The sequence below is a fragment of the Aedes albopictus genome, chromosome 3 (assembly GCF_035046485.1).
Source record: "Aedes albopictus strain Foshan chromosome 3, AalbF5, whole genome shotgun sequence".
In the NCBI taxonomy this organism is placed as follows: domain Eukaryota; kingdom Metazoa; phylum Arthropoda; class Insecta; order Diptera; family Culicidae; genus Aedes; species Aedes albopictus.
Genome location: NC_085138.1, coordinates 318,538,532 through 318,552,484, shown reverse-complemented (window position 1 = coordinate 318,552,484; position 13,953 = coordinate 318,538,532). Strand labels below are relative to the sequence as shown.

Below are 13,953 nucleotides of genomic sequence, written 5' to 3'. Positions count from 1 at the left end.
AGTTTGACGAGATCAACCAAGGAAACAGCTCAAGATCTCTTTTGTGACTTCACACAGACGTTGGTCAAACAGTTCCGGTGCACTCAATCACTTTGAACGATCCGTCACACGGCAATCATGGCCACTATGAAACTGATCACAGCGATGGTGAACGTGACTGCATGCTTCGGTCAACTTCGATCAAGCCGTCCAGCTGTACCACCGGCAACGACTGAAGTGCCGCGCTAACGATCAAGCACACCGAGCTGAAGGGAAACATGGATGAAGGTGGAAGGTGGAATTGCATAAAAGGAATTGTAATTATAACAAGATTGAATTATTATTAAAATAAAAATATTGGTTTTTCGGAAGTCAGCTCTCGAAGAAGCGCTAGTTTCGTTCAGAGCAAGATAGAATCTAATCAATCCGACGTCTTGGGAGGGATCATTGCTGGTTTATGAAGGAGTTTTTAGTGGGGAATTTACACCAGAAGCAAGAACTTTTAACTTTGCCGATTTCAATGCGAAATATAAATTGAAGCATAGCTTTCTTGAATCCACATTACATCATTTACATGATTTTTCAGCACAAGGGCGGATTAGACTTTCGTACTTCACTTTTAATACACTGTTTACTTTACTTTCAATACAATTTATTGTTGGCATATTAGTTCCATTTTTTTCTGATTGTAAGTGTGAATAGTGCTCGTATTAAATCACAAAATCTAACTCACTATTAACGTTAAACTAAAACTCGAATTGAAAGTAAAAACCCGTCCAAAAACAGAAAAGAATACTTTCTCAATACGACTACAATTTACATTCCTCGCTGTTGCTTTCGGTAGTAAACTGATGCGTATCCGGGCGCGATTGTCCACCGTTATCAGCATCCCTTCCACCACCACTTCTGTACCGCTTACTCGGTGGTTGATCGTGTTCCGGCGTTTTCACTTGCTGCTCCAAGAGAAGCTGCTGATCACTTGGCTGATCATGTCTGGAAACAGCTCAAAATGAACTTTTGTGACTTCACACATACGTTGGTCAAACAGTTCCGGTGGACTCAATCGCTTCGGACGATCCGTCACACGGAAATCATGGCCACTATGAAACTGATGATCACGGCGCTGGTGAACGTGACTCTGTATTGTCGATTTCGTTTTTGTGGCGATGCTACACCGTTTCGTGTTACACTTTTCGCTGAAAAAACGAACGTTTTTGGTGTAGTTGCATTGGTGTGCGTGTATAAAAACCAAAATATTGACAACTTTGCAAACGCTGATTGGTGGACGCGGTGTACACCTGCTACACTCCCGATTTTTTGAGTGCTGCACTATCATGAGCGGTGCAGAAAAAGTGCTACACCGGTGCAGCACGAAAATCAAAAACGAACATTTTCGGTGCAAAAGTGCTGCACCGGTGTAGCTACACCGCAAAAACGAAAACGACATATGTATCGGTCAACTTCGATCAAGCCGTCCGGCTGTACGACGGGCAACGACTGAAGCGCCGCCGATTGTCCACCGTTGTCAGCACCCATACCACCACCACTTCCGTACCGGTTACCCACCGGTGGTTGACCCTGGCAGGCCCTCATGGAATTCCGCTGTTGCACCAGGATCCTCGTTCCAACCTGATTGCTACGCTCGGCTGGTCAAGACCTTTTCCGGCTTCCTCACTTGCTGCTCCTTGAAAATCTTGGTCACCGGTGTTAAACGTCTGGCAGTCGGCCTCCTTCATTTTGGTCTTGGGCTGCGGCGGCGGCAGAGTAGTCGAGTTTCGTCATCCGGTCCATGATGGTGTTGACACAGGATTTCGTCTACCAGCTGTATCGAATCTTTTAAGCTGGGCGGGTCGAAGCTCTCCAGTGTAAACTCATCCGGTCTTCTGTGCTGCCTCTTCCCGGTTCCGAGCAATCCAACGACAATAATTTGTCCCGATCCCATGTGATTGGGAGGCAGACGAACGTATTTCTTCGAACGCGCACAGATTATTGCGAGCACTTTTGTGTTCTGCACTGCGACTGCGAATTTAAATCAACAAAACAAAAACATCGGCAGGCCAATGATGCCAGAAAAATAAAAAAATATAATGGTAGCACATCTGAAAGGTGTCGAAGTGTGTCAAAAGGTGTTTTTGGTGTGTGAAACGGGTGTTTAACACAAGGTGTCAGAGTTTCCAACCCCTTGGATTTCGGCTCAGTTTGGCATGCAGATTTAGAATATGGAAGTATCTCAACACCACTAAAGAAGCCAATTGGGTTTTTAAATTATGAAACATTTATTGATTTTATGATTTTATACGAAAGAGCACCTTTTTCTGAGCCACTATGATTTTTTTCAGATTTTTAGAACCTTATTTTGGTACCTAAAATCAATTTCAAAGAGATTTTTTGAAATCACCTCTTGACAGCTGGGCAACTGTTTGACAGCTCCACCCAGTACAAACTGCAATGAGGGGTGATTCGACAAATCGCTCCCATACAAACTTCAAATTGATTTATAAATAGGTTCCCGGGCTCCAAAACTCATGAAAATTTGGATTTCGGCTCAGTTTGACATGCAGTTTCTGAATATCGAATTATCTCAACACCGTTTAAGAAGCCAATTAGCAATAATTAAAACGTATGATAACTAGAGTCGTGCAGATGAAGTTGCTTATCTTCGAAAACGATAAGGGAAATGTCCCATGTATGGTTTGCGATTATGCGAGTACAGTCGAAGTTTAAATACAGCAGTACAGTAGACGTTCGATAACTGCAACATGTTTACGTTTCACTTAGCGAACAAAATTCGATAACTGCAACGTCAGACAGGCGTCAACAACCCATCAATTGACGTTAAATGAACGCAAAATTCATCTGACCGTTCATTTGGGCTAACTTGGCGCACCGTTTTGACAGATAGCGGTGCGATAACTGCAAATTTGTTGCACTTACCGGACTTGCAGTTAAAAAGCATTGCAGTTAAACCGTTTGCACCAGGCCCCTGGCATCAATGAAATTGATCGTAGCCAACATCTAACTGCCTTATACTCATATTCGTGCAAATTGAAACGAGCGTGTAATCAACAAACGCAGCTTTTGTTTGATGTTGTGAGCCACACACGAAATAACTTTCAGAATGCGTGTTTGTTGGGTTGCTTTATTCAACTAATCGCATGCTCCTCTTACCGTACATTAATATTAAAGCAAGTTTGAAGTGTTTTGTGATCATAAGCGGTGGAAAAAATGATTCCAAAAACTGATCAACAAACCAAAATAAACGTTAAACAAAAAATTGTTGATGTTTTCGCATTTGACAGTGGGCGCTATTTATTAGCGCCCAGGACATCCTGTCTACCATGATTCCAATGCATTGATATAGGCCGTGTCGGGGGCCTGGTTTGCACCGACCGAACGTCTACTGTACTCAGAGAGTTCGGTGTTCGTTTGGGAAGACTGTTTTGATGCGATCAAACTCACATAACGGTTTTTGGTTTTCCGTGTACGCTCTTCAGTGAATAACCCCCCGTATGTACGATGACGTTTTGTGACGTTCAAATTTCTTACCTAAACCTGCGCACACCCCTGCGCATTTCGTTTTGTGGTTGTCATCGCGTTGTTCTGTCACCCGCGTTTCGGCCTCGTTTGCGAGCCTTTTTGACGAAGAAACGAACCGTCGTCAGTCGTTGTGCCAGCGCCATATTGATCTCCGGGGATTGCCCATCTCGCTCACTCGCACTGCATTGCAGCCTTGAACGGGAACGCTCCATCGCGACTTTGCGACGAACGAGCGAGCAGACTGTTCATAATCGTCTTCTTCTCCGTGTCGTTCACTGCTGCGTGCAGAACGAAGAAAAATTTGTCTGCCGAAAATTTCTGATGAATTTTTTGCTAACTTTTCTCGTTCCGGAACGAATGAAATATGCCCGAATGCATAGCGCCAGTCGCGAGCTTTGGTTTGAATGTAAATTTGGCCGGTTAGTGGCCCGTTCGAGCGGTTAAAATCCGGATTGAACTGCGAACGCGAGGAAGAAGAGTGGAAATTTTCCTTGCTGCTGCTGCTGCCCGAGTCGAGTAGGAAGAGTTTCGCGAGGTTGTGGTTCGACGAGTCGAGAGCGAGAGGGCCCCATCACGGGAGCACACCGTCGTCGGTCGGTCGACTGGAAGACACATTTCGACGAAGGAATCGGTAGTGGTGGTGTTTGTTACGTGAAATCGGTGGCCTCGCAGGAACAGGCGAAGGAACTAACCCGTGTGTGCCGGAACTGGTGTGATTGGAACTTCGCAGTGACCGTAGAGGGAGGAAAACAGTGAATACAGACGGGGACAGTGCGCGCTAGTGAAGAACAGTGAGTGATCCGGAAAGTGGAACGCATCGCAGCTTTGCGTCGTTGTTTCGGGGGGAGGCATAGCGCCTCTGCGAGTGTGTGTCAGTTTGCGGGTACTAAAGAGGAACGTCACTAGGGGCAACAAATGTTCCGGCAAAATCGGTTCCGCGAAGGAGGTAAGTGCTTCCAAGTGCACTAGGTTAAGGCTTGTTTCGGTAGTTGGATAAGTTTCATGAAATTAGTGGGTGTCGGGAAAAATAACACTTGAGTCGCAGGTTTTGTGTTTTGGTGTTATCTGCGATGGGTGGTAGTCACGGTGTTTTCATCGCTTAGGATCCAGTAAATTTTCATATCTTTATAGATTCAGTGGACAGTTTATGCTTGTACGAAGCTTGTGATTGGTGATGGGTTATTACGTACCTAGTGCTAGTGCTCAGCCCTGTTCAGATTGTTTACGTGACTTCTAAAGTTGACATCTCCTCTATTCTGTTCCTGGTCGATCGCAGTATTTATCATCACTCGATGGCAAACGGGAGATTTTTGCGAATGTTTAGTGATAAGCGGTTGCTTAGATAGGGAGTTTTGGCTATTTTATGTTGCGATAGTGATTCTTCAGGAACATGAATTTTAAAGTCGTAATTTTGAAAGTCTAGTTCTACTTTTGAGGTTAGGATGCTTATGATAGTGGCTGCTTTACCAACAACACAGTAGAGATTTCTTAATAATTGTTTGTCCGTTCACACTTTCAATGTTAGATACCCCGTAATGCAAGATTCTAGACTCGCATTAGATTTAGCATAATTTCTACGATCTTCCGCAACATCATTCGTAAACGTACGTGTTTCCTCTGGTATCTGGATCTATATTCTATCCATAAAACTAAATACGAATGGGCAACATCTTAAGAGTTGATAACATTTTGATCATTGGTGGAGCTCAATGTGTTGCACAATGTTTATTTAGTCCTGAAGCAAAGAATATTAACATCAGTAATCAGTGTTTACATTAGGTATCTAAGAATTCTGATGCAACTATCTGGCAATTCTGGATCAACAGTTTTGAAACCCACGAAGTTGATCACTGTCTGGGAAATTATTGATAGCGTACATAGTTATTTGACAGGGTTATCGGTGAACCAGGAAAACAGGGAAAACCACGAAAACGCCGAGAAATTAAAATCACAAAAATTATGATTGTCACCGAAAAAAGATCATGCTTTTTACAAGAATAATGTTGTTGTTTAATTACTTTCCATTCAAAAAACAACCTAAAAGTGATTGACTTTTCTACCTAAGGGAGGGGGAAAGGATTAAAAGCTTGGATGGCGAAAAGGATAGGTAGGGAAGTAGAATTGCCACCCTAGCGCAGGGCACTGACGCTTAAGTATACCACGATGGGTTCAAACAGCGCTCTGAAAAGAGTGAAATTTTCCTCAAATCTTTTCCAACCACGCTGAATTATATGATCAAGTTCAATAAGACGTGTTTACTGAGTACTCGGCAACGCAAAAACTGTACAGTTGCACATCAAATGATATGAAGCTCCAAAATCGGATTCGCAGTTCATGCTTTGATCAGCGTGCCGCAACTCTGCTTGAACAGATTTGTTAGAAACTTCGCCACTCCTGGAGATGGCTCAGTACAATACAATTTTGTTTAGCCCATGTGTCAATCTGAACTTACTTACCTTACCGATCAGGCTAAGGCTGGGGTGGCCTCTGCTGTACATAGTAGCCGCCTCCATTCCACTCGGTCCATGGCTGTTTGTCTCCAGTTGCGCACTTTGCGTAGGGTCCGCAGATCGTCCTCCACTTGGTCGACCCACCTAGCTCGCTGCGCTCCACGTCTTCTTGTACCGGTCGGATGACTCTCGAGAACCATTTTAGTCGGGTTGCTATCCGACATCCTGATGACGTGACCCGCCCACCGTAGCCTCCCGATTTTCGCGGTATGGACGATGGTTGGTTCTCTCAGCAGCTGATGCAGCTCGTGGTTCATTCGCCTTCTCCAAGTCCCGTCTTCCATCTGAACTCCGCCGTAGATGGTACGCAACACCTTCCGTTCGAAAACTCCAAGGGCGCGTTGGTCCTCTGCACGTAGGGTCCATGTTTCGTGCCCATAGAGGACTACCGGTCTAATCAGCGTTTTGTAGATAGTTAACTTCGTGTTACGGCGAACTTCATTCGATCGTAGAGTTCTGCGGAGTCCAAAGTAAGCACGATTTCCTGCCACAATGCGCCTCTGAATTTCTCTGCTGGTGTCGTCGGCGGTCACCAGTGAGCCCAAGTACACGAATTCTTCAACCGCCTCGATTTCATCACCGTCGATATGAATTCGGGGTGGCGGGCGCGGAGATTCCTCCCTGAAGCCCTTTGCCATCATGTACTTTGTCTTCGACACATTAATGACTAATCCGATTCGTCTGGCTTCACTCTTTAGTCGGATGTACGTTTCCGCCATCGTCTCAAATTTACGAGCAATAATATCAATATCATCGGCGAAACCAAGCAGCTGAACGGACTTCGTGAAAATCGTTCCACTCGTGTTTATCCCCGCTCTCCTAATTACACCCTCGAAGCAATGTTGAACAGCAAGCACGAAAGACCATCACCTTGCCGTAACCCTCTCCGAGATTCGAAGAGACTCGAGAGTGTCCCTGATACTCGAACTACGCACATCACTCGATCCATCGTCGCCTTGATCAATCGTACCAGTTTATCCGGGAATCCGTATTCGTGTATAAACTGCCATAGCTGTTCTCGATCGATTGTATCATACGCCAATTTGAAAAAGGCAGCCCCAGTCAATCTGAAGTTTTAACCAAAGCTACGATACCGGAATAGCTGGCTAACAATCAATGAAGTCATGTGATGCTCCAGTGCGGGCTAACTTATCAGCCATTTCATTTCCAGCGATGGAAGAATGACCAGGTACCCATACAAGGTGAACAGAGTTCGTTGAATTCAGCTCGTCGATTTGAGTTCGACAAGCGATAAATAACTTTGATCTAAAGATGGTCGAAGCAAATGCTTATGCTTTATTAGCAACTTGGCTATCTTAACAAAAGAATATGACTTTGCCCATTATGTGTTGCTGAAGTACTGATTGTATTCCAACGATAGAGCAATAATTTGGACCTGAAGAACGGTGCCATGTCTGCCAAGTGAGTAAGGCTGATGTAGCCTTGGCTCACGAGAATAGACACCAGCAACTGCTCGACCTTCGAGAAGGGAGCCATCAGTGTAACATATGATGCCGTCTGAAATACTTCTCTCCAGATAACCAGATGTCCACTCTTCCCGGGAAGAGAATTTCGTGGATAAAGGTCCTATATGAAAAATTACAAGCAATTGTAAGATCACTTGAAGCAAGTACAACTTTGTCCCAATTCACCAAAAGTGGAAACAACGAGGTGTGTGTTGAACTGCGGTTCACAGGAGTTGCCTCTAGTAAACCGAGTACCAATAGGCGATAAGTGCAAGAAAGTGCTTCTTGTTTGAGATGAATGTGTAGTGGGGAAACGTCACAGAGAACTTCGAGCGCTGCCGTGGGAGTTGAAGAGAACGCTCCAGACATCGTCATTAAGCACATCCTTCGGAGATGGCCTAACTTTGATTGGACCGTTCTCATTTCGCCCTTTGGCCACCACACAATACATCCATAGGCCCGATAGGCCCATATTGGACGAACAACAGTAGTTGTATAAATCCATTTGATATACTTGGGTTTTAGCCCTCAAGTTGTACCAAAGGTTCGTCGGCATTGCCCGAAGGCCATACAAGCTTTCATGATTCTGAACTCAAACATGAGATGTCCAGGAAAGCTTGGAATCAAGAATGACTCCAACGTACTTTACCTATTCAGTTACATTGATTTCAGAATCAAAGAGACGTAAAGTTCGAACATCATTACGGTTTCGCTTTTCCGTGAAAAGAACAATAGATGTTTTACTCGGATATACCGAAAGGCCATATTGGCGACACCAACCCTCAACTACCTGAAGAACGTTTTGCATCAGTTCGAAAAGTGTGCTGATGCACATACCGAGTAACAATGCTAGGTAGTCGTCGGCAAAACCAAACTCTTGGCTTCTTCATACGACGCACGCCCTACTTTCGGAATAAACCATACAGTAATATCCTGATAAGATTTGGGAATATACTCTGTAGCAGAACTGCAAACAAGTAGTTTTTCCAGACATGTTTGAACTTATCTAATTATTTCTTATGCAAAATAGGACAAATCCATCTGCCCCAGAAGATTTGAAAAGAACAAAGCTGTTTAGTGCCCTCTCAATGGATTCTATAGCTACGCTACAATACTCCGCGCCAAAGTCAGATCATAAATAACTTCAAGAAAAGACGTCAGGTTCATCCGAAGTTGTAATATCCACACATCCAAAGAAGGATGTGCTAAATAAGCATTCCCGAACTTTCTCATGAGAGAAAATGAAATCCCCATTTGGCATACGAAGTTTGTTCACTCGAAAATCCTTAGATTTTGCAAGGATTTTGATTAACCGCCTGACTTCACACGTACTGGAAACATGTGTAACAAAGATTTTACCTGCCGGATTGTTGAGCAGACCGGAGAGCTTTTTTGTAGGCCTTGCGAGCCGACCTGAAAGCCCCCGAACTAGCCGAACGTCGTCTGTAACAGATCTGCACATTTTTTCCTGTGCTTGGCTGGATCAGAGTTCCCCCAAAGGGGTTCCCACTGTGGTACATATTCACAGACCGCAGAGGACAAGCTTCGTCAAAAGCTTCAATGGTGAAATACGTTGTAGTATCAACGACATCATCTGTCACTTGGAGTGTCAATGGATAGTGAGTATCTGTCATGCAATTTAGTCACAAACAAATCAGTAAAGAGATCCCAGTTAGTTGATCGGAGATTCGTGAGATGCAGATTTTGCGAAACAACATGTAGAAAAAAGATGTAGCGATGTCAGATCAAGATTCTTTATGCCAATTGATCAATGCGTGACTAACTCTGAAGCAACATTTGAAAAGGACATACAAGCATTGGTAAACAATTACTTCACACGTCGTTCCTGAGCCCCCATCAGCTTATTCACATAAACTAAGACCGTTGTCAGATAGAGCAAACATCGATCTTTCGGATAACGGTGTTTATTTGCGTGGGCGGGCTGCTGTTAGGCCCTACGGAGCGTTTTCGCAAAAAAAAGACACAAGCCCTCTTGGGTCCTTTTCAAATGTTGCTCCAGAATTCTGCTAGAGCAAAACTTTATGTCTAACACTTCGTCTCTCGCAGATATCATGAAGGTTGGGCGATTGCCTATGTCAAGCAATCCAAGGTCTGTACTACTTAAGTGGGGATTTTGACCCCATTCCCGGAACACCAGGTAAACAAAATGGTTCATTACCTAAACTGCCCATAACTGCATATTAAAATATGTAATTTTGTAACGTTCGCAGTTTTTGTCAATATTGAGTTAATAAGGCATTTTATGAGACGTTTCAAATCAGCTGTTTTTCAATGTTTACCAGTTTTGAAGTCCAACCGGTGGGCCCATTTATTTACATTTTCGCTAGCATAACATGTAATACAGGCCCATCCAATAAACGGGGTTAATTTATCTGCAAAAATGCGTCAATCCGCCCACTATAATTCGTATCCGTAGACCGTGGGGATGTTTTTTCATCTGCTAGTGACATCATGCAGCTCGGGGGATTGATACATGCCACATTAGAAACCGAAACATCTCTGTCAGCAAAAATCTGATTGGCGCTCACCACATGTTATGCTACTTTTCGCAAAAACAAAAACATCAAATATAAACAATAACAATGAGCGGCCCACCGGTAGAAAGTCTCGTAAAATAGCTTATACCGGGGATCATATAGAAATTATCAGTACAGGTCGGACTCGATTATCCGGAGTATCGATTTTTATTTCACTCCGGATAATCGAATTTTCCGGATAATCGAATCACATATAAAAATAAATCAAAATTCAAAAACGTATGAATATATATGTTTTTGTTATTTTATTTTCATAAAGCAGTGACGTAGCAAGAAATTCGAATAAGGGATCGTCCATAAATTACGTCAAAAAATACTTTTTTGCTGCCTTCAGTAGTCACACTTAGTAGTTTTTGCCAGGCCCCTGGCATCAATGAAATATATCGTAGCCAACATCTAACCGAGCATCTAACTGCCTTATACTAATTTTCGTGCAAATTGAAACGAGCGTGTAATCAACAAACGCAGCTTTTGTTTGATGTTGTGAGCCACACACGAAACCACATTCACAATGCGTGTTTGTTGGGTTGCATTATTCAACTAATCGCATGCTCCTCTTACCGTACATTAATATTAAAGCGAGTTTGAAGTGTTTTGTGATCATAACAGGTGGAAGAAATTATTCCAAAAACTGATCAATAAACCAAAATAAACGTTAAACAAAAAATTGTTGATGTTTTCGCATTTGACAGTGGGCGCTATTTATTAGCGCCCAGGACATCCTGTCTACCATGATTCCAATGCATTGATATAGGCCGTGTCAGGGGCCTGGTTTTTGCAGATTTAATGGGTCATCACAATTTGCTGCATCTTCCCGCCCACCCCGCTGTGACGTAATTTATAGACATTCCCTTAGTATGCTGTGTTCAGTAGATCATAATAGTGTTTTAGGTTGATAAGATCGGGGCACTTTTTTGTCAATTTTGAATTAAAAAAAGGGTTATGGGTTCGTGATACAAAACAGGGGCCATCCATTAAGTACATCACGGAAAAATCCGTATAAAAATTTCCCATTTTGACGTAACGTACTTAATGGATGTACCTTAAACAAGGTATGGTTGAGGAAAAGGGGTGTGATTTGTAAAAATTTGAGAAAATGTTGAGGGACGAGAAAAAAAAAACTTTTGAAGTGAATGGGGCTGTTGTATGATGAATTCAGCGTTAATTTCCAGAGTGTTCTAATCTATAAACAGCCTTTTCCGTGTGTCTATAATACACACGATACTGGGAGCAGTGATGCCAACCCAAAACACATTTTGATCAAACTCCTGAAGGAATATAGGTAGAAGGCCTGTCTTATTAAAAAAAATTTCCCTGATTCTCAAGTCCACTCCTATATTTTGACAGACATCCAACTGCTTTTGCTGGTTATTTGCTTCTTTGGCATCAATGATGTATAAGTTGAGCGAAAATTATAATAATTCGTCAAAGCCTAAAGTGTCATAAAAACTAACTTTTCGGAGGCAATCATGCTTTGGGCCTCTTAATTTCAATGGATTTGGCTGAAGTTTTGACCAGTTACTTCTTTTTGGATGCTAATCAAAAAAATGGGAGTGAACATTTTTGAAAAAGTGGACATGCCTAACTTGAAACTTCCTGGAGAAATCTCTAAAAGAATTTTGAGGAATATCCGGAAGAATTTCTGAAGAAATCCATGAAAAAAATCCTGTAGAAAATAATGAAGAAAAATATCCGGAGGAATTCCCGAAAGAATCGTAGGAGAAATTTCTGCATGACTTCTGCATGCACTTCTGGTGGAATATCAACAGAAAATTCCGGAGGAAACTTTAAGAAACACCTGGAGAAATCCCCATGAGAATCCCATATATAATTCCTAGAAAAAACCGTAGATCCACCTGTGGGTATTTTAAGTACAACTACAATAATCCGTGGAAGAATTCCAGAATGCTGATGGAATCCCATCAAGAAATACCCGGATTTTTTTTCGTAAAATCTCCTAAGGAAATATCTGGCGGAATTCCAGCAGGGATTGCTTGAGGAATCTCAGCAGAAATTACCAAAGGAGTCTCATGAGGAATTCTTGGAGGAATACCAAGCAAAAGGAAATAAATCTCTGAAAGGTTTTCCCTTGAAGGAAAATTTGGAGAAATCCCAGAAACACTATCTGAAGAAATGCCAGCAATCATTCTTTGAAAATTTCCTGGATGATTCACGGCATATTTTGAAAACAAATGCAACATTTAGCGTTTTCTCGCTGAGAAGATACATATATGAAATTGTTTGGCCCTTTTCAAATAAAACGCGAGACTTTTTTGTTACGTAATTTGTATATGACGTCAAAAATTATCAACTGAATTTGAGATACACTGTCAATGTAAAATGTTGATGCTGAGTGTTAAACATATTAATTTTATCGTTAAAAGAGGCTAACATAATCGGGTCAAAAAGCCGACAAAATCGGAGGAAAACGGAATCGGGGGCTTCCAAAATCGTGTCAGCACTATGTTATAATACTATGTCAAATTTTATCATTGAAATAAAAAAAAAAATATCGTAATAAAAATACTCCGGATAATCGAGTCTAAAATTCCGGATAATCGAATTCCGGATAATCGAGTCTCCGGATAATCGAGTCCGACCTGTACTTTCAGTCACCCAAATGAACTTGACATGTTTGTTCTACGAAATATGAAATAAATACCAAGTCGTTTTGTCTCATTATCAAAAATTCACAAATGTAACCGCATAACAGTCACACTCTGCCGTGAATCGCATATTAGTCCCATCTTTGCTGGATTTCCTATGCAAATGGGACAGATATGTGATTCACAGCAGCACTGGTCTCATAGAGTCGTCGAGCCTTGGACGATTCTTTCAAAAATAATAAGCAAATTCTCGGTCTGATTTTTGTTAAACAACTTGCGAGGTCATTTGCAGATATCTTCTTAGGGGGCGTCCATAAATGATGTAGCTTTTTTAAAGTGATTTTTAATACCCCTCGTAGCATTTCGTCACAAATTTGGATACCCCCTCTATAAATGACGTAGCTTGATGGTTGTTTATCAAGCTAAAACAAAATTGTCATTCCAAAAAGCAAGTAACGAAAACACTCGAAACTTAGTTTTGATTTCAATTTTAACTTGTATGTTTGACGAATATTAAATGAAAAAAAAAACAACAGCTGGAAAATATTATCGACTGTGGAGCTGGTCTGGTGTGATGATTAAAGCACGTGACTATCACGCCGAGTACCTGGGATCGATTCCCACTCCTGACAAACTCGCAAAATGTGAGTTCTTCCTTCGGAGGAGAAGTAAAGCGTGGGTCCCGAGATGAACTAAATAACCTAGGACTAAAAATCGCGTTAATATAGAAAGAAAAACCCAGATTAATCCACCTAGTGGTGATAGTGCCTTTCTCGTCGAATATGAACTCAACATTTTTTCCGGCCATAAGCCGAAGTGTTCCTGCATCCTACTCTATAACGGAATAAATCTAATTTTCTTCTTTTGTCACAGTGCTCGTTGACTCGTCAATGGGGGGCGGAGTTGATTAATAATAAATGTATTTATTTAATAAAACTCTTGAAAAATTAGCAAAACCGCTTAACTCATCGGTTTTGATAAAAAAAAACTTCTGGAAGACTCTAATTTCGCTTTAAAATTGAAAAAAATATTGGTTTATTTATTTGTGCCCTTCTTCAAAACGTTGAATTCCGACCAAAATTTCCAAGGGGACCCCTCTGGACTTAAGAGAAAATCGAAATTTGTGTCAGCCTTATTCAGAAAAGCAGAATTTTATCAAAGTCATAATTGAATTTGGAAACTTATTGATGGCTCATATTCCGACGCTATGTTAAACGTATAGGCCGAGCTGAAAAATATCAAATCTCTCAGTTGACTGCTTGACCACCTTCACTAGCACTGGATGCCGATCATTATC

The 13,953-nt window shown here is 42.0% G+C and overlaps 1 protein-coding gene across 1 annotated transcript in view; it reads left to right on the top strand.

Annotated features, from left to right (window-relative positions):
- The first annotated feature begins 3,572 nt into the window (after positions 1-3,572).
- LOC109623260 (cyclin-dependent kinase 12) overlaps positions 3,573-13,953 on the top strand; it is a 39,974-nt gene continuing 29,593 nt past the window's right edge. The window contains exon 1 of the mRNA XM_029856272.2: positions 3,573-4,462. The gene's annotated coding sequence lies outside the window, so the exon portion shown is untranslated. The remainder of the gene's footprint in view (positions 4,463-13,953) is intronic.